The following is a 21768-nucleotide window of genomic DNA, read 5'->3' on the forward strand; positions in this document are numbered from 1 at the left end:
CATGATCAGAACCAGTATCTTCACCAGTGCCCCAAGAAAGGACGGCTCCCATGAAAACAACATATCAAACCAATCTTCAGCCTACCCACCTGTTTCACTTTCCATGCCAGTCTTTAGATTGTGTTGTGCCCCTGTGATATGCGTCAGGGACCCATTCTCTGCGACATTTGGGGATATGTACGTATAGCAAGACAACCGGATCTTCTTGCAAACGCCCCCTTCCATTGCCGTCAGGAGATCAAGGACATGCCAGTTTTGAAGCATCATCAATCGAATTCCCCGAAGCTCACTCTTGATAGCATTTAGACCTTGTTCAGTGTCATTTGCCAACTGGATCACTTCCCACAATACAATGTGCAACCACTTTGCGTTCACTGCAGCCTGGATCCCTGGTGTCAAGAGGGACACAAAAAAACCTCTGTCTTGGTGTACAGCCGATATTTGTCTGGAATTGCTTTGAGCAATTTGGACAACTCTTCTGACAGATAAATCGATCTCTTCCTTCTCAATTTCACTGGCCACTTTTTCTTTCTCGTTTCGTGGGTTCGGGTGGAGGCTGGTATAGAATGCGATGCTCCATGCTTAGACGCTGTTGTCAAATGTGCTTAATACACCGCCCGAAAAGCTGAGTGTAAGGTTGTTAGTACAGGCATGCCTCGCCAGGAAGGTGGATGGTGCAGGTATCCTTGTTGGCTGCATACCCAGTACATGTCCATCTGTGCCTCTGTTACCTTTTATAAAATCTGGAATGTACCTTGTCTTATTGCACTTAGTGTTAGTGCCTACTGGAAAAGTCCTATGCCCTCGAACGCAAAACTAATATTCATCCGCTTGTTGCACTTTTACTGGAGTTTCACATGCTTCAATCCATGTTAGTTTGGGTGTATATGCAGTCCATATTGTGAAAAAGTTCTTATTGATATGCCGTATAACTTCTTCTCCAAACACTGCCAACCCCCTTGCTGCACAGTGCACCACTGCCTTCTCTCATCTGTTTGACATGAAGAATACTCCATCCAATTTTAACATGGGCAGTGGCTTACATTGAGGGGGATTGTTGTCCTTGCATACTTCCCTCCATCTTTGTCCATTAGTACAATTTGTATATTGTGCCCCTGGAACATACTGTGAACCCAACCCAGCACTAAGTGCACCACACACTGTGCCTCTAAGGGTAATAATTTGTGTGGTACTAGCAATTCGGGTGCCCAAGATGCGTAGGGGATGAGGGAGCAGACATAACAACTCCCATTGTACCTCTATTTTCCCGCCAAGCTCAAATGGCTGTACCACATGTTACTAAATTCTGGGTGGTGCACATCAAACATTGTATCAAACACTACACGTTTATATTGGCTGTACTTGTTTTCTTCATTTAAACCCCTCCTTTTAACCCGTATCTTAAAGTCCCATATCACAGTATCTTGCATTCTCATTCATTTAAAATTCACTACCCTGGTTATATACTGTCATGACGCGTCCGTCTTGGAAGTTGTGGATGCTATGGAAGAAACGCTAATGGAAATGTTTGCTGCAGTCTAGTGTCTGGATTGTTTGCCACGCCCCCCTTAACTCCGCGTCCGTCCGTAACGCTGACGCGTTGCAACCCTTTCTTCCGTTTTGGGTCTAAATGTTGTGTTTCTTCCTACGTGCCTTCCTTGTGAGTATCCCGCTGCTATTATTCTGCCTCCCTACTTTCGTTCTGCTTCCTGCTTTCTTTCTCCGTGCCTGCTGCCACCTCCTTGGACTGTCTGGCTTCTGTCCATGTACCTCCACTTCTGCATTGCTTACCTCCGTTCTGTTTCCTTACCTACTCCGGCTCCGCTCCTCCTCTGTTGCTGCTCCCATTCCGAAGTATACCTTCTACTTCACTCCTCTTCTTCGATTTCCTGGATCCCGCATTGTCCGGATGATTGCTAACTGACAAGGTGGCCTCCAGAAGAGTTTGTCCTAAGCTCTGCAAAAAATGGCAAGACGGAGCCTGGAGAGATAGAAGGACGTTATCTACGGAGAGCTCCTCAGAAGGACCAGAGACAGGTGAGGAGGAGAAGGTGGGCATTCCGGGCATTGACCTAAGCAAAGAACCCTTCAAATCTGAGAGTTTGCAATGCCAAACGATGGCCAGCTTGGAGCAGTGCCAGGAACTGGTCAATGCCATTCAGGGGATAACAGCTGAACTACAGGCAATAAAGTCCGAGAACAATGCATTAAAGGCTGACAATGCTGGCTTACGCCAACAAGTCACACAAAGGGGGGATGTACGGGATGACCTTCCCCCTATGCTCTTGCCCTTCGGCAAGTATGAAGGCAATCCTAAAAGAATGAAAGAATTCCTTGACGCATGTCAGGTCTACTTTACTTTTCACCCAAAGATGTTTGGATCCGACAAGGCAAGAGTCGGATTTCTTATCTCCAACCTAGGGGATAATGCTTTAGCTTGGGCAACCCTGTTAGTAACCAACTCTGACCCTATTCGGACCGATTACGGCGCCTTTGTTCAACAATTCCGCACAAGATTTGAAAGACCAGAAGTTCTATACACCTCATACGAGAAACTCTTGGATACCAAACAAGGTCCTCAAGACGTACAGACGTACGTGTCAACCTTTCAAAGGATTGCGGCGGAAACCGGATGGCCGGACTCTGCCACACAAACACTCTTCAGACGGGGTTTACATGATGAGATCAAAGATGAACTCTCGAGGGTGGCTAGACCAGCTTCTTTCCAGGAGCTGGTTACTTTAGCCCTTCAGATAGAATATCGCATAGCAGAGCGACGGACCGAAAGAAGAAAGTACAAGTCCGGAATTCCACCTTCCACAACTTCCTACACACCTACGCCACTGGAAAGACCCACGCAACCAACAGAAGAACCCATGCAAATCGGAACTGCACGGGGTCCCCTGACTGCAGTTGAAAGAAAACGACAAAAGGACTTAAGCCTATGTATGTACTGTGGTTCTGAGAAACATCTCTTGCGAGATTGTCCAGAGGTGCCTCCCGCGAGGTCAGGAAACAAAAGACCCTGACCCTGAACAGGGACATGGAAGGGGTTCAAATGGCGGATCCCTGTATCACTAATACACCCCAAGTGTCGGATACTTCTCATCAGCTGATGGTTTTTTCAGTGGTACTAGAATGGAAAGAAGGCCACTCTGTAGAATGCCTGGCCATGCTGGATTGTGGAGCGGCAGGGAACTTTATGGGCGATCAATGGGCTATAGATCATGCCATTCCAAGAAGAGAGAAACCTCTTCCAATTCCTGTAGAAGGTGTAGACGGTACCCCTTTATCCTCGGGTCCGATCAGGTGGGAAACTCAGGAGCTGGGAGTTAAGATGAAATCACATCAGGAAATAATGGTATTCAATTTAATCAGAGCTGCTCATTTTCTGGTAATTCTAGGCATCCCTTGGCTAAGAAGACATAATCCAAGTATTGACTGGACAACCAATGTTGTGAAATTCCGCTCAGAACAATGTCTTCAATCTTGCCTATCTAACAAAGAACAAATCCGTCCTCAAGAGACTTCTCTACCAGTAAGAAGCATCAATACCATCCCTATACCTTATCAAGAGTTTATAGATGTATTCGCAGACATTCAACCCAGACCTCTACCTCCGCATCGCAATGAGGATTGCAAGAACGACCTTATACCAGAAGCAGTGGTTCCTTTCGGACGCATGTTCCCGTTGTCTCTTCCTGAGAAGGATGCATTAAGAGAATACTTGGCAACCAATATTCAAAATGGACTGATACAAGAATCCACCTCTTCGGCCAGAGCATTTTTATTTTTCACCCCCAAGAAGGGTACTAAGGAACTCCGACCCTTTATAGACTATCGGGATCTCAATGGTTTGACCATTAGAGATAGATACCCAATGCCCTTGATAAAAGATATCATGGAAGCAGTGCAAGGAGCCAAGTGGTTTACAAAGTTGGATCTAAGAGGAGCATATCATCTCCTGAGAATACGAAGCGGAGACAAATGGAAGACCGCTTTCCGGACTCCCTTGGGTCATTACGAGTATAAGGTGATGCCCTTTGGGCTGGTCAACGCACCAGCCCAGTTCCAGAGATTTATGGACAAGATTTTTGGCGACCTTTTGTTCAACTCCGTAGTAGTTTATTTAGATGACATCTTGGTTTACTCTTCGACCTTGGAACAACATCGCCAGCATGTACTGGAGGTACTCAAGAGACTTCGAAGTCATCATTTGCTGGCCAAACCTGAAAAATGTTTGTTTGAGGCAGGCACTGTGCCCTATCTGGGCTTTATCTTGTCAGAAGGCCGGGTAGAAATGGATCCCAACAAGACCTTAGCCATTCAGAACTGGCCAACTCCCAACTCGGTGAAAGATATACAGAGGTTCTTGGGGCTGGCACATTTTTATCGTAAATTCATACCGGGATTTTCCAACATAGTTCTGCCCATCATAGCCTTGTTGAAGAAAGGGACACGATTCTGTTGGAACCAGGAGGCCAATTTCGCTTTTAAGCATCTCAGGGGAAGCCTTCATTTCCGCATCGATCCTTAGGCAACCAGATCAAGCCTTACCCTTCATTGTAGAAACAGATGCCTCCCAAGGAGCTATTGGGGCAGCTCTCCTACAAAGAAAGCAAGATCAATTGGAGCATCCCATAGCTTATTATTCAAGGACACTCACCCCTAGTGAAAGGAATTATTCTGTAGTAGAAAAGGAGCTGTTGGCCATCAGACAGGCCTGTGAAGAGTGGCGACACCTTCTACAAGGAGCCAATTTACTGTTCCAGGTTCGCACGGATCACAGGAATCTCAGTGTACTCTAGAGTATGGAATGTAGTAATTCTCACCATGCCAGGTGGGCCTACTTCTTTTCTCAGTATGATTTCGAATTTACATACTTACCTGGAAAAGAGAACCATCTGGCGGATACCCTCTGGCAGTTTTGGGGAAGAATCGGGTTTGTACTCCGATCATGAGCAGTTACTGCAGGGGAAAAGATTCATAAGAACTGTCAACACCTTTTTACAGCAGGTATTGGAAGCCCGAGGAAAATCCTCGAGTACACATATGCCACCCTTAATCAAGAAGGGAGAATACCTGTTTAAAGATGACCTGCTGTATTTACCAAACCCCAAACTTCAGTCTCAAGCTCTGGCCTGTTGTCACGACCTACCTACAGCGGCTCACAAGGGTCGGTCAGCCACGTTACATCTACTGAGGACACACTTTTGGTGGCCAACAATGGTCAAAGACGCTTGTGCCTACGTATCCTCCTGCCCTACGTGTGCACAAAGCAAATACAGTACAGCCAAACCATTGGGCCATCTCCAAATAGCAGGTTACCCGCAAGTTCCTGGCAACATATATCCATGGATTTTATCGTGGAATTACCTCCATCCGAACGATTCACAGCCATCATGGTAGTCGTAGACTTCTTCAGTAAGCTCGCTCATTTCTCTCCCCTCCAGAGGACTCCATCAGCCACTAAGACTGCCGAAGTTTTCCTGAAAGACATAGTCAAACTACACGGATTACCGCACACAATAGTCTCGGATCGAGGGACTCAATTTACCTCCAAGTTCTGGACATTGTTGTGTAAACAGTTACAGATCCAAAGGGCTTTGTCTTCTGGATTTCCTCCTGAGAGTAACGGGCAGACAGAATGTCTAAATGCCACGCTTGAACAATATCTCTGATGTTACTGTAACCAGATACAGGATAACTGGAGTCAGCTTCTACCAATAGCCGAGTTCTCCTATAATAACACAGTGCATTCGGCTATCGGAATGAGCCCTTTCATGTGTACGTACGGCTACGAACCCCGACATATTCCAAAGTCAGCAATCCCAACCACCAACATACCCACAGTGGATCAAATGCTAGACACCCTCAAACAAACCCACTTGAGGGCTCAGGAAACATTGTCAGCCAGCCGCCAGTCTTATAAAAGATGGGCCGTCAGGAATTAGCGAGCGAACCCGACATGGCAGCCAGGAGTAAAAGTTTGGTTATCCACGAAATACTTACCACGGCGGATACATCCAGGGAAATTCACTCCAAGGTATATTGGCCCATATGTCATAGAACAACAAATCAATCCAGTAGCTTTCCGACTTAAGTTACCCAACTCCTTACGAAGGATCCATCCCGTATTTCATGTGTCCCTTCTCAAGGAATACAAAAAGGATCCTTATGAGAGACAGTCTAAGAAAAATATCCCAAGCTTAGAAGAGACCCCTGAATATGAAGTCTCTCGCATCCTGGATTCTTGTTACAGACATGGTGTTCTCCAATATCTCATACTATGGAAAGGATACCCTTGGACTGAAAGGTCTTGGGAACCAGAAAGAAATCTGAGTGCCCCTTTTTCATAGAAACAATCCAGGGAAACCCGGAGGAGCCCAGTGAAGAAGAGGTCATACTGTCATGACGCGTCCGTCTTGGAAGTTGTGGACGCTATGGAAGAAACGCTAATGGAACTGTTTGCTGCAGTCTAGTGTCTGGATTGTTTGCCACGCCCCCAGAGGACCGACGCTTATCTCCGCGTCCGTCCGTAACACCGGCCATTTTGCAACCCTTGATTCTGCTTTGGGTCTAAACGCTGTGTTTCTTCCTACATGCCTTCCTTGTGAGTATCCCGCTGCTATTATTCTGCCTCCCTACTTTCGTTCTGCTTCCTGCTTTCTTTCTCCGTGCCTGCTGCCACCTCCTTGGACTGTCTGGCTTCTGTCCATGTACCTCCACTTCTGCATTGCTTACCTCCGTTCTGTTTCATTACCTACTCTGGCTCCGCTCCTCCTCTGTTGCTGCTCCCATTCCGGAGCATACCTTCTACTTCACTCCTCTTCTTCGATTTCCTGGATCCCGCATTGTCCGGATCACCGGAAGAGACTTCTGGGAATTGTAGTCTCCTACCGCTGGCATTCTATCGTACCACAGAGAAACATCGAACCAGAGTTTTTTCAGCTATGCTTTTTCCCTGGAATTGGGGGCAGACTCCCTGGGGGTCCCACTGCCAAGCTGATTGCTAACTGGCAAGGTGGCCTCCAGAAGAGTTTGTCCTAAACTCTGCAAAAAAAGGCAAGAAGGAGCCTAGAGAGATAGAAGGACGATATCTACGGAGAGCTCCTCAGAAGGACCAGAGACAGGTGAGGAGGAGGAGGTGGGCGTTCTGGGCATTGACCTAAGCATAGAACCCTTCAAATCTGAGATATACTCATCACTTGGTGTTGTGGCCTCAAAAAATATATACATTTTTTAAATTGTTTTTACATCCCCTTGTACTTTACCCCAACCTGCCTTTATATGTCTTAACCATATAACCTTACTAGAAACATATAAAAATAAACCAAAAACAAATCCACACATAAACGGAACCACTTCTGCAAAACTGTGTAAAACATACCCCATAAATAGCACTAAAAATGCAAACCTTTGCAAATACATAGTAGAGATTGTCATGTTTTATTTAAACAACAAACCCCAAAAAAAACAAATCATTTCCACAAAAAATACTCATAAAAAATAAATTACAGCAATTATATCTTTCACATAAAAGGGAATCACCAACTGAAATCAACAAATTAAAAAAATTCTGATAAAATGCTTATTGTCGGTGGCAATGTTTGTGGTGCCTTCCTACCATCGGAAAAATGCACCCAATATCGTAACTGTTTTAGTTTGACCGCAAGTGGAGTAGCATACACCACGGTATAAGGGACGTTATAACGAGTCTCGCTCCACCTGTGGACACAATCTTTGACATAAATCCTGTCACCAGGAAATAATTGGAATGGTGATGAGCTTGGAGATTCTGGTGCAGTGCTGCTTTCATCTTCTTTCCGACCGCCGTGTAGGAATCTGTTGAAAAAGTTATTTAATACACTTTGTTAACTGAGTCAAATACGAATGAAACTCATCCCCCAAAATTGATGCAGCCCTGTGAGCATCAGAAGCACTACGTACAGGAGATAATGGCATGTGCATGCATCTCCCTGTCACCATTTCATGCAGGGAGAGGTGATGGCCCTTACAGGGCGTGGTCATGAAACTGAACAAGGCTCAAGTGACACAATGCACCCAGTTCCTTTTCAGTGTAGCACAAAGTTTAGACAACTTACTTCTGAGCAACCCATTAATCCTTTCTACAACTCTGTTGGCCTGAAGGTGATAAATGGAACACAACATGTGCTTTATTCCCAAAAGAGCTGCAATCTCCTCGAACAGCTCATGAAAGTAGTGGGTGCCTTTGTCACTTTTAAGCATCTGACACACTTCCATTGGGGAAACACTTCTCTCAACAGAAACCTGGCAGCTGACTTGGCATCAGGATGTGCACATGGACCAGCCTCAATCCAATGGAAAAAAAGGACGTACTACAACTATGAGTTATAGGAAGGAATTACATGTCTCTCCCATATCAACAAAATCAATGTGAAAGTCGCAGAATGGGCCAATTGGACATGCAGTGTACCCCTCAAAGTTTTCAATGTTTGTCCTGTGCTGTACATCTGGCAAACTGCACAATTTGATGTTAACATAGATAATAATTCCTGGATATCGGGCACATACCAGTCCTCTTGTATGTCTGCAGCAATATGGACACATGGGCAGGGTAATGAAGTTGGTCAAACATCACTACGGCCAAAGCTTGGGACATCACCACCTTTTCCCTACTTATCTGTCTCCACACTAAGTCAGTCGGAGACTGTGCACACCCTCTTTTCTGCCACACCAACTTCTCACTTTGAGACACCTGACTTTGGATCTCACTAATTTCAGTAACAGGAAGTACCGTATATGGACCCTACAACTTCAACTTCATGTTTAAAAACACTAGATGCTCTGTAATTGTCAAATGCGTGGCCTGTTTCGCTGCTGTGTGTGCTGCTTCATTGCTGAGGGAAAGAAAGTCTACATGACTTGCAGGGCAGCACACTTAATGACTGCAGCAAGCCTAGGCTGTGAGAGGGCATGGATCAACTGATCCAACAAACCCGCATGCTGCACCGGAGACTCATCTGCTCTACGAAACCCTTGTCTCATCCACCTCGACAACCCTGAATGAACAGTTGTCGTAACATAAGCCGAGTGGGAATATATTGTTACTCGGCACCCTTGTGCTGCCCCACGTACTTCAATAATAGCAATCAATTCCACTGCCTGTGCTTAATAATGAGCTGGTAGTTTCTGCAGCAGAAACGCTCATTTTCCCCATCTACTAGGCACACCACTGCTGCCCCAGTATGTCGCTGACCTGTCTCCTGATCAATAATTGAGGAACCATCAACAAACAATACTTCTCCATCATCTAAAGCATGGTCAAGTGCCTTGGGAATGTCATCCCGGGGCCTTCATAAGTAACACAGTCATGCACCTTGTCATCGTTGGTAATGGGTTCAGTCAAAAAAAGTGGCTGGAATCACTGTTTTAGAACAAACAATATGACTGGATGGACTTCAGAGAATCACTTCATATGCGGAAGTCCTTTCGTGGTCAGTGTAGATTTGGACCGCTCTAATATCGCAAAAACAGCATGCTCTACGTACAGCATCAAAGAGCACCCCATGACAATAGTTGCAGATTTCTCAATGGCGAGGGCAGCAGCAGCCAATGCTTGTTGACACAGGAACTGTCCTTGCATGACATAATCTAGCATGCTACTCTAATAGGCTAGGGGTTAATGTCCCATTGTACTGTGCTGTATCAACACAGAAATCATCATCTGGCCATTAGAATGTGAACAAAATATAAAACTCTTTTGTATAATTAGGAGTTGCCAATACAGGAGCAGTGGAGTTCACATCTTTTAGCTCCTGAAACTTGTTAACCATTTCATCAGTACAAATAATAGTATTTTTCATCCATTGTGCTTCTTTAAGGGCCTGGAACAGTGGTTTAGCATAGGACATGTGGTCAAAAATCCACACTCTACAGTAGTTGCACAGACCGAGACATTTAAATAGCTGTATTACAGTGTTAATTGGATCGTACCATGATACCCTGATGCAAAAGAGCCATTCTCCGCTGACTTTGATAAGGGATACTGTTTAACTCTGGGCAACAAAGCGCCAGGTTTCAAGGTGATACATATTGGTAAAACACTCTGTAAAAGCCCTATGTCACACGGATTACTCGTCCACAGCTTATCAGGTACCTGAGACAAATGTTCTAAAGCAAAGGAGGGAGCATTCCCTACCATTAACATAGAACAAGCCACATGTCTGTGCTGTATTATAATCTTGCAAGGGACACACACCGCCAATGTTGTTTCCCCCTCATTTTCTTTATTCTCAAAAAGATCCTCATCTGAAACATTTTTCATTGGTATCGTAGTGTCAAAGCACAAAACTGTGTGCCACTGCCCTTTATCAGAATCAATTGCTATCTAAACAATCCTATCCTCTGACACTAGAACTTCTTCTATATCAGGTTTGATGATTGTTCTTGCAAATACTTACTGGGGTTGGGCAGGCCTGAACAGGAACTCAGAAGGTATTCACCAATTTGTATTACCCATCTGCAGCACTGTTCTGAGTAATATTGTAATTCTGTACAGAAACAGATCGGGGGCACTGATATTCCTGTCGCTGCAGATTCAATGCCCAATGCATGTAAGGCCAACATCACCCTCACAGTGAACATACCGGGTGTTGAACATACCACACCTCTTTCAGCGAATTAGATAGTCATATTGAGCTTACTCAGAATGTCCCTTCCCAACAAATTGATTGGGGATTGAAGTGGAATACAACAAGAGGGCCCACACCTCTCTGCCTTCTACCTTAATGGGTAATTTCTTTGTAAAAGGAACTGATTCAATTGCCCCAGAGAAGCCCTGAGTATCCATGACCTCACCTGATAAAGAGAATCCTCCCTCACTAATGCAGGATTTGGTCGCACCTGTGTCCACCAATGGCTCCTCTTCTGGGTTGGTGGTGACCAAGGCTCTCTGTGGGCTGTCCTAGTCTGGATAAATATTTTTCTCTGGAAAAATGAATGTATTCCCCCCAACAATTGTGGCCCCCAGATAGTGTGTCACTGCGCCATTCGTCACAGTGTTACTGTTTGGTACATGAGGTCCCTACTGTTGATGCACTACATATGGTGGCACATTGCTAGAACCTGTCGCTGGCAACTGTGGGAAAGATCGTGGGGATGTAGGTGGGGCAACGGGCAATAGTGCACCATAAGAAACTGCCGGGGGTAACTGTCCATACGATTGAGGGTATGGGGCAGGATCTCCCTGGGAATAAGGATACATCTGTTGTTGGGGATATGCAAACACTTGTCTACTCATACATTCTCTTGAAAAATGACCCATTCGCCCACAGATACATCACTGACATGCTCCTCCCCGCAGTCCCATCCCTCCAAAAACATCCTTGCCCTCACCAGGCTCCTGAAAACCCCCCTCTACCCTGCTGAAACCCTCCTAGAAACCATCCTTGATATTGGGACTGATACCCACCTGCCCAATTGTTTTTACCTCCCCACACAGGTGCTGCATGCACGTCGGCCTGAACCAACCTGAACTCTGCTGATCCTTCTGTCTGCACTGTCACTACAGCCCCCTCCAACGCGACCTTTGCTAACTTTTTTTTAACCAGTTTAGCTTCCTCCCCTTGCGCTCGCTGCAGCTTCCTTCTTCTTTTCTTTCAATCATTTACAGCGATGTATAATAATAGATTTGATTCACGCCCAGCCCGTTGCCGCAATCCCCACCATCTTGTCAAGCACCTTCTGTACCTCTTTCGAGAGGCCTCCTTTAACTACAAGATAGAAAAATGGATTCGCCCGATCCCAGGAATCTCCAGTTTCTGCCTCCACATCTTTTGTATATGAAATATATATTGGGCAGGATAATCATCATCTCGCATCGTCCTTTGCATGGTAGACTGAAGGTCAGGCATATCAGGATATATGCGCCGTAGTGCCATCCATACTTGGGGCCTAATGTCATTAAAATGCACTCCATCATGACTATCGTCATTCAACTTCACACATGGATACCCTGCTTTGACCCATATGTCGGTAGCCTGAACTCCCAGTATTGACACAAATAAACTTTTCAAGTCCCTACATCCAAGGTGGTACCAGATGTTTGCTTCTCAAATGCATACATGCACTTGCCCACTTCAGCAGTGAGAGATGGGAGCACCTTGATAATATTGTTTGTATCCATGTGTGCCCATTATACTGCGCTCTGCCCAGTCCCTTATGTAATAAACAAAATTGTGCTCCTATCACCTTCCCTGCTTTCTTTTTCCCCCCGTCACCGACCTCTTAGCTATTGCCATATGCCGTACCTATTCCATAACCTAGGTCCCCACAAACGTTCTACTTGCACGGAAATCACAGCTGGCTGTTCATTCTCTTCCAACTCGTCTTTAGTATCCGACTCTTCTCCTCCTCGTATTAGGTCATATTCATCTTCTGAACGCACCATATCATAATCCATACTCTCCTCTCACCTCCTTGTTTCCTATTTTTCTTTCTCTATGTGCATATCCTTAATGGCTGTACTATCTATTCAAAACAAAATATCCCCCACTCTCCATTCGTCTGTCCCTACAGAGATCTGCTGTTCATCTCCCCTTTCTGGTGCCTTGCCCCTCACCACAGCCGACACTGTGGGGTTAGGGAGATTATGATATTGAGCCAGCGTGTGTGGCAGAGAGCCGTGCCAGGCAAAGGAACACACGTAGGGTTTGTATATCCTGACACAGTATGTGTAGGGTAGCATCCTAGCGGGGACACTGAACTGTCTCAATAGGGGCTACAAGGGCACTCGGAATAGTAACCACAGTATTAATCGGGTGCACAGGGCAACCAGCTCACCCAATGTCATAGAAGGATATGTGGACCCATCTTCCACCATTTTCCATAATTCTAGCACTTCTTTTCTGATTTTTTATTTTCTCCCTTTGTATTTGGCTGCCAGAAATGTGTACATATGAATCAATATCTCTCTCTCTGTTATTTGCCGCCTGTTCCGGCCATGGCCACGTTTGTTTCCACAAGCCATTCCCTTTGATACTGAAGAATTTTGTCTCAATACAAAGAAAGGGCCTTGCACATATATTGCAACAGGTTTATCGGCTCCATTGTAGCCGCCCCTGTGTCAATATTTTACAACATAACCAACACCCTTGCCCCACCCCAACAAACTGCACCCCTCCCTAAGACCGACTTTGTATGCCACACAAGTCCTCCATCATGGGGTCCCATTAACAGCCTGCACAATCTGGGGAACAGAACAGACAGGAATTCTGATAACACGGCTCCTGCAAACCTCTCAAAGGTTGTGCAGAAAGGCTACTGGTTGCTGCAGGTGGGTACAGCCCCTCCCGGTGAGCAGCCAGGAATCCTCCGTCCTTGGGGGGAGTCTGGGATCACGTCAGGGTCACCAATAATGTAGGTTGGTAACTGGAGGGATAGCCCACAAACGACAGAACAATGGGCTGGTAGTACTTGGATAACAAGGGGGGGTCTGTTCTGACGTGTAACGTTTTAGGGGCGGGACTACTTCCTGATTCTAGTAGGCCCAAGTAATTTCTATTGTGTCCAAGGAAATACAAAAACACTGTAAATGTGAAGATGTACATGAAGTAGTTCAGACAAAAATAGATATCATATATACAGCTTATAAGTTTATTTTGCTGTTGGGTGCATTTAGTTAATCATGCATCAGTGTTATTTAATAAAAGACTGTTTGTACCGAGAGCAAACAAATATGCAAAACTAATTTTTCATAAAGAGATACTTGGTGTGCCGGAGGTTAGGACACAGTCTTAGCCCTATCCTCACACCATTATAATGGCCAAATTAATTGGCAAAAAGCAATAAAACAAAAACAAAAAGTAGGGTAACCACCACCATTAGTGACAAGTGATTATCGTGTGTTCAGATGCAAGACAACCCAAGACAAACACATTAAATGGGAGAATTCTTGGTTGTCTGTAGCCAGGCTGGAGGGTGACCTAACACGTGGTCGACGTCTAGATTTAGATCAAAAGGATTATAGGACCAAGAGGGATATGTGGATATTGGTCCTTAAGACGTTTCAGCTGGTAGCCTTCATCTTGGGCCTGGAATAGGTCTCCCTAGGATAGAGAAATGGGGACACTATTAATGTCTGAATCAGGAGTTAAAAACTATTGTTTTTTTTAAAAACACAATCTGTTCCAAGAATATGGTACACCACAATAAAATCAAGGACAAGGGAGATACAGAACTGACCTTGGGGGCTGCGATGCTGCTAGATTCTGTGGATTATTTGTGGCACCCAAGACAAATAGGGTGCAGGGTTGAGTGAGCTTCTGGGCGTTAGTGGCAGGCCGAGAAAGGCTGCAGGAGTCAGAAAAATATGCAGGAGTCAAAAACATATAGTACAGGGTAGTGCGGGCTGATATATAATGACTGTGAAGCGTGAGAGTGGCGGGCGCTCACCTTACTGGGTATTTTCTGTGTCCAAAACTACTGGAGAGTCATGGGAGATACAGAACTGACCTTGGGGGCTGCGATGCTGCTAGATTCTGTGGATTATTTGTGGCACCCAAGACAAATGAGGTGAGTATGGCTCTAGTTTGTGTGTTTATCTGCTGAAGTGTGTGGGATCTATCTCATTAAGGCCGTTGGTAGTGCAACTCACCATACTCTCATTTAACTGGATGCTGTAAAGAGCTGGTCCCCATACTTCATTGCTTCCCTTTGTCTATTTTTTCTTACTAACGCAGACCGGACAACGATCCTGGCTCTAACCAGCAGTCCTCACGTTGCAGTCAGACTTCTGCTGACCTTGGCCTACATACCAGCTTCCCATGACTCTCCAGTAGTTTTGGACACAGAAAATACCCAGTAAGGTGAGCGCCCGCCACTCTCACGCTTCACAGTCATTATATATCAGCCCGCACTACCCTGTACTATATGTTTTTGACTCCTGCATATTTTTCTGACTCCTGCAGCCTTTCTCGGCCTGCCACTAACGCCCAGAAGCTCACTCAACCCTGCACCCTATTTGTCTTGGGTGCCACAAATAATCCACAGAATCTAGCAGCATCGCAGCCCCCAAGGTCAGTTCTGTATCTCCCTTGTCCTTGATTTTATTGTGGTGTACCATATTCTTGGAACAGATTGTGTTTTTAAAAAAAACAATAGTTTTTAACTCCTGATTCAGACATTAATAGTGTCCCCATTTCTCTATCCTAGGGAGACCTATTCCAGGCCCAAGATGAAGGCTACCAGCCGAAACGTCTTAAGGACCAATATCCACATATCCCTCTTGGTCCTATAATCCTTTTGATCTAAATCTAGACGTCGACCACGTGTTAGGTCACCCTCCAGCCTGGCTACAGACAACCAAGAATTCTCCCATTTAATGTGTTTGTCTTGGGTTGTCTTGCATCTGAACACACGATAATCACTTGTCACTAATGGTGGTGGTTACCCTACTTTTTGTTTTTGTTTTATTGCTTTTTGCCAATTAATTTGGCCATTATAATGGTGTGAGGATAGGGCTAAGACTGTGTCCTAACCTACGGCACACCAAGTATCTCTTTATGAAAAATTTGTTTTGCATATTTGTTTGCTCTCGGTACAAACAGTCTTTTATTAAATAACACTGATGCATGATTAACTAAATGCACCCAACAGCAAAATAAACTTATAAGCTGTATATATGATATCTATTTTTGTCTGAACTACTTCATGTACATCTTCACATTTACAGTGTTTTTGTATTTCCTTGGACACAATAGAAATTACTTGGGCCTACTAGAATCAGGAAGTAGTCCCGCCCCTAAAACGTTACACGTCAGAACAGACCCCCCCTTGTTATCCAACCAATAATGTAGGGCAACTCTCTGGCAACCAGACAGATAAAAAACAACCCAATAGGGAAAAAACCTAGGTGCTCCCTTTTTTTCGAGAAGAACAAGAGCTTTATTTTGTATACAAAAAGGAATGGGCGACAGGGTATTACAAATCCACTGTCATAGAACTCTAAGTCTTCTTAAACATGGTGGTTGTCTTATAAACGTACAACTCGTTATTCATGACGTACTAGATATAGGGTGTTCATTGTGAGAAACCTGAAGTTGTCTCCCTAGCTAGTCCCCAGGGATCTGTCATCCAGGTGGCCGGGACACGGCCATCACTATTGGATCCAGTTCCTGGGGATGGTCCAGTGAGGGAGGATCAGCTGTATGGGGGGGTCCTCAGGGAGTGGGAGTGGGACACCGACGGGTGAGATGTGGTATCCCCCTTCCTGTTACACCTTTTCCCCATTCTTTTACAGAGGACATTCCAAACCACTGCCCCACCTTCTAACTCTAACACTTTCGCACAACACAAAGGACAGTGGACTAACACCAGAGCCGTTTACCTGACATGTCCCAATGCAAGGATCCGGCAAAGTCAGGCAATTGATCAGAATCACACACACCTGACTGCCCTTTCTCTTCCCCACTGGGATAAAAGGTGGAGCTAGATAGCACAGTACAAGCAAGGCAAGTACAGCAGACAGCACGACGAAACGGCTACCATGCAGCAGTTCAAAAGAAGGAGGAAAGCGGCAGGAATCGAGAGGGTGGCGAGAAGAGAGTGACCTTGCTCTTTTCATCCCAGGCCTGCAATACCTTCATGGAAGAGAGCCTAAGACAGCGAACAATAGCCAAGTGTCCTGCAGGAGATGTCAACGGTACACAGAGAAAACCTATGCCGATGAGCAGGAGCGAGGGAAGCTCTCGCACCCGTGGTACCGGCGTTTACTCCAGAGAAGCCAAAGACCAAGCGGTTCATCACAGCCGGTGAGTGGATGGGTGAACCGATAAGAGCCGGGCTGTGTTGAGTGAGAATTGCAAAGTGGCAAGTTTTTGAACCAAAGCTGATGAACTGTGAACGAACTGTAAAAGTGTGATGGGGAGACCACTGCAAGAGGGTGAAACAGGCACTACGTGGGTGCTAACTCAAGGCACTCTGGTTAAGCCTGATATGAGAGAAACTACAGATACCAGAAGGCCATAGGAGGGCCGGTGAAATAGGTCAAAGTGGTCATAGAGAGGGTCAAGCAAAATCCATGTACAATCGAAAGATTTTGATCTACCAACAATACAAGAGAAAGGGAAGTGAATCCCGCAGTGAGAGAAAACATTGTGAAGCCAAAGGAAAAGAAATCCTGCAAAAGACAGAGAGGTCTGAGACCGACGAGGGAGATCCAGGGGCGAACCTGTCACCCAAAGTTGATTGATAAAGGAGTTGTGATATATTTTGGAATACAATTGAGAAGGGTCAACACCCAATCGAGGGGGGCCCAAGGGTGAACCCATCACCCAGCGAGCATTGGAAAAGAACATTCATTTGTTAAAGGAACCTTTGTTTTTGTTGTTTGAACACGTCAGGTCCTCGAAAGACAAGAGACTTCCAAGTGAAAGGTGACTTGGCCATCGACTGCCCTGATAACTAAAAGCCTGAGAGGGTATCCCGAGAGCTGCCATTGGAACTGTCGTCTCATGCTGAAGAAGCCAGAGACCGTACTGTGCTTCAAGCTCCCATCTTACCCCATGTCTAAAACGTCGGGAAGGGAGACCGAGGCTACTGCATCCTGACATATTATTTGAGAGCACTTCTTTCTTTTCTTGAGAACTATCCCACACCCCGTTTTGTATTAGTTGTGAGGTCAGACAAAAGATTTGTTGGTAAAGGCCCTTTTATTTTGACACAACGCCACTAGGATGCCTTAGCTTTCATTTGATGGTCAACGCTTGCTCCCATCTTAGATTTAGATTTAGATTAGGTGTTTTTCCAACCTGCACACAGCATTCATTGTTCAATAAACACCTTTGAACCTTGATCACTTGTGTCTGTCTTACTTGTTGTCACCATGAGTTCCTCACATCATCCCCCCACTCTCATTGGCTGCAGCCTACATACATACTAATAATTACATATGGCCCATCTTCCAATTGGTCACGTTTTCTTCTTCAGCTTCACCACACGTGGTTCATGGCCTCTTCCATCTTGGAGCGCTGCAAAGCAATCGGTTAGACTCGACTGGCACCACCCTACCTTTACTCCTAACCACGTGATGTGGACACGGTAGTCAACATGAATTCGGGATCACTCTGAGGAAAGCCTGGTCCTTGCGAACAAGGCATCCCTTTTATCATCCCAGACACGTCAGCGCCTCCATCATACCTCTCCTACTGTATGGGTATCACTCTTGGCTCTCCCTGGTGTAAATCACAGATTGTGTTGTTCTCTGCACCCCCTGTATCAGTTCCCGTCCCAAGAGGTGTTCTGCTAATCAATCCAGTTTTTTAAGGATTTAAGAGTTCAAATAGAATGACCATAATTCTGGGGGGCGTTAGTGTCCTAAATCTTAGTTCATGTTTTGGCAACCCAAGACCTCTGCCTCGGCTCCCATGAGTATGGCCGTCGTACTATGCCTCAACCCTTCGCCTGTTTGGCTGTGCACATTCCTGCCTAATTGTTCAAATACCTAACTAGATATATTTGTATGTGGATGTACATGCGTCTTCCTTGCTGTGCCTGGGAATCGAAATGTGATAATGGTGAAGCCTCATTGTTCTGTCTCTCCAACATGGCCTACAAGGATTCAGGCCTACTCGTAAATGCAGCATTAATTCATATTATAAGTATCGTACACATGCAAAATATTCTACATGACAATTTCGCAAAGCAAATGGTTAATTGTCCCCTATATTACTCCCCACTCCCATACATGCCAACATTCCGACGCAGCTGGGAGGGAGATTTCTACAGAGAAATCGGGAGACAACAATTTCCCCATATGAATGCATTGCGGAAATAATTATTTTAGGCGGGAGGACGTGAAAAATAAAAGTAATTTTCACTGAAAAATCGGGAGTCTCCCGCCTAAATCGGGAGGGTTGGCATGTATGCACTCCAGTCAATTACTTCTACCCGTAAGTCTCCCTCCTCCCCTGCACCATTCTCCTCATCGGCACACCTGCACCTCTCTTTCCTTTCACTCTGTGGTCGGCCTTCCTTGACCCTCTTCCTGCTCCCACCTGTGAGGCTAAGAACCTCAGGGTAATCTTCGATTCCGCACTCTCCTTCTCTCCTCACATCTCTGACGTCTCTAAGAAGTCAAACTACTAACTGCACCTCCTCAGAGCCATTTCTCCTTCCCTCTCCTTCCCCCAGAAGCTCACTGTCTCTAGAGCTATGGTTCTTTCTAGGCTTGACTACTGTAATAGCCTCTTTTTAATTCTGCCTGCCTCTACTCTCTGTCCTATCCAACTCATCCAGAACAGGACTGCAAGACTTGTCCTTGCCCGCAAGCCCAGGGATTGTATCTCTTCAGCACTGAAATCTCTCCATTGGCTCCCAGTGGCTGCAAGGATCAAATTCAAGACCCTTTGCATTGTCCACAAGGCCTTTTGGGGCCTGGGACCAAAATATCTCCATCTTTCTCTTCTGAAGTATCTTCCTACTCGAGGTCTTCACTCCTCTACGTCGAACTCCTTGAGGGTCAAGTGCTTTTCCAAACAACCAGATCGGGGCAGATCTCTCTCTTCGGCTGGCGTCTCCCTCTGGATCAGCCTTCCTGCATCTCTGAATCTTGAGCAGAACCATCTCTGCTTTGCTTCTGCCTTCTCTCTCCCTCTCCCCGGCTGATCCCCTGTCTGATACAGCACTGGTTACCTGGCTACCCTCTGGACCTCGAGCCCAGGTCCCTGCCCTCCAAGTTGCACACCTGCACTGCCGCCTGGCAACCCTGCACTTCGGACTGTATCTGCAACCCTACAGTCCCCCCTACCTGCACTTTCTAATCACTTGCTGTCTGCACTTAACCCTCTCACTAGCACCTGCTGGCCACACTTCTTGTTTTTAGTTGATCCTATGTCCTGCACTTGCTCCTCCCCTTGGCACTTATCCCACTGTCCTCTCCTCTGCACTTGCATGATCTCAATGTCACTGGCCCTAGTAAGATTGTTGTCTTGTTCCCCCTTGTTCCCCTCCCATGCCTCGTCGTGCCTTGAAACACTTGTGTATAGGTGCGCTATGAATAAAATATCAAATCATATCCTTCACACGTTCTCCATATTTTAGTATATTTTCTGCAATCTAAATCGTTTGGGAGGGGCAGTAATCTGGACATGCATCCCAACATTAGTTTTAGCAGCGCATGGCTGTGGCGCTAGTTATGATTGCATAGCAAACCATAACTGGTGCATTTCTTGGGTTTTTCGATTTTACTTAGTAACAATAACATCCCTTTAACAAACGTTTTTGCACCAAACGTTTGCACTAATTGTTTTTAACCTACTTTTGGGCCATGTTAAAGAAACTATTGGACGGATTTATACCTAATTTACAAATCAAGCCGCCACTCCTTCTGCAAATTAGCTGAAAATCCATCCAGCGGTTTGGGCTGTAGGCGTAGGCAAAATGTTTTTTCCATTGCCTCTATGGGAAAAAAATAATTTGGGGTCTCCCTCTATAACTTTGCCCCTCTTGACAAAACCTTACAAAACATGCCAAAATAATTCAGAGCGGGCCATATACTTATATGCAAAGTTTGGTTGGGATTCGTCCAGGGGCAGAGAAGTTATAAGCCGCCCAAAAAGTGCTCTTCCTATGAGTTGAACAAATTAACCATAACTACACGGCCACTCCTGCGCGGACCGTGTAGTTATGGTTAAGTTGCCACTTTTTCACCGGCTTATAACTTTGCTCCCCTGGAGGAATCCTCACCAAACTTTGCAAAAAAAGTATATGGGCCACTCAGAAATGTTTTGCCAAGTTTGGTAAGGTTTCATGTAGGGGAGGAGGTTAGAGGGGGGTCCCAACATTTTTTTTTTCTATAGACGGAATGGGTGAAAACTTTGCGCATGGCTACAGGCCGAACGGCTGGATGGATTTGCACCAAATTTGCGGCAGTAGCGGTGGCTTGGGTCAGAAAGCGTGCTTTTGCGTGTTTGGTGGAAATCCGACCAGTACTTTTGTTGCAAAGAACTGAAATGTACGTCTCAAAAAATTAGTGATATCTGGCTCCGCTCCGCACGCAGCCCATTCAGAAACAAGCTCAGTGAGAAGGGAAGCAGTAGGTAATAGAGAAAGAACAGATGACTTGGCCAAACGCCTATTAGTAGTGCAAGCAGGCCAGGTGCCACTACCTCATTCATCTGATGGGACCATAGCTAGGTTGCCTCATATCTTTGTAACCACCCCACCTACCGTTCCCTGGCCCCTCCTGAATGATTTCTAGGGGACCCACAAAGGTATGCTATTTTATGAGCCAGTGTAGATTACAATTTTTGTGTCGGCCAGGGGCCTTTCCTATGGACCAAATCAACGTGGCTTTTGTGTTGTCATATTTGGGGGGCCATGCAGCTACTTGGTCAGTGCATTTAGTGAATCGAGATGACCCCATTCTGCATAATTTTGGTGAATTCCAACAGGAGTTAGACAAAGTATTTGCTCGCAGAAGCCAGGGGCAAGCATTACCTGGGGAGTTGTTGGCCTTATGGCAGGGACAACAGGAATTGCTAGTATACATCACTGCATTTATGAGACTCATCGCTGAAACCAATTGGCCCGAAGAAAAAAGAAGCACCCTTTTCTATCAGGGTTTGCATGGGGAACTTAAAGATGTGTTGGCGCAAGTGGTCAATACGCCGAAACGATGCTCAGAATACATAGACTTAGTAGTACAGCTAAACCACTGATTATAGGAGAGAAAGACAAATCGTGCCCGGTCGGAACCCCATGCTCAGGAGAATACCCCAGATCCCA

General features: G+C 45.6%; 1 protein-coding gene and 1 long non-coding RNA gene across 4 annotated transcripts in view; one reads left to right on the forward strand and one right to left on the reverse strand.

Moving 5' to 3' along the window:
• ADTRP (androgen dependent TFPI regulating protein) overlaps positions 1–21768 on the forward strand; it is a 561463-nt gene that overhangs the window by 327824 nt on the left and 211871 nt on the right. The gene's annotated exons all lie outside the window — the stretch shown is intronic.
• LOC138497157 (uncharacterized) overlaps positions 1–21768 on the reverse strand; it is an 81459-nt gene that overhangs the window by 14340 nt on the left and 45351 nt on the right. The gene's annotated exons all lie outside the window — the stretch shown is intronic.

This window comes from Ambystoma mexicanum, chromosome 5q (genome assembly GCF_040938575.1).
Source record: "Ambystoma mexicanum isolate Mex_15411 chromosome 5q, UKY_AmexF1_1, whole genome shotgun sequence".
In the NCBI taxonomy this organism is placed as follows: domain Eukaryota; kingdom Metazoa; phylum Chordata; class Amphibia; order Caudata; family Ambystomatidae; genus Ambystoma; species Ambystoma mexicanum.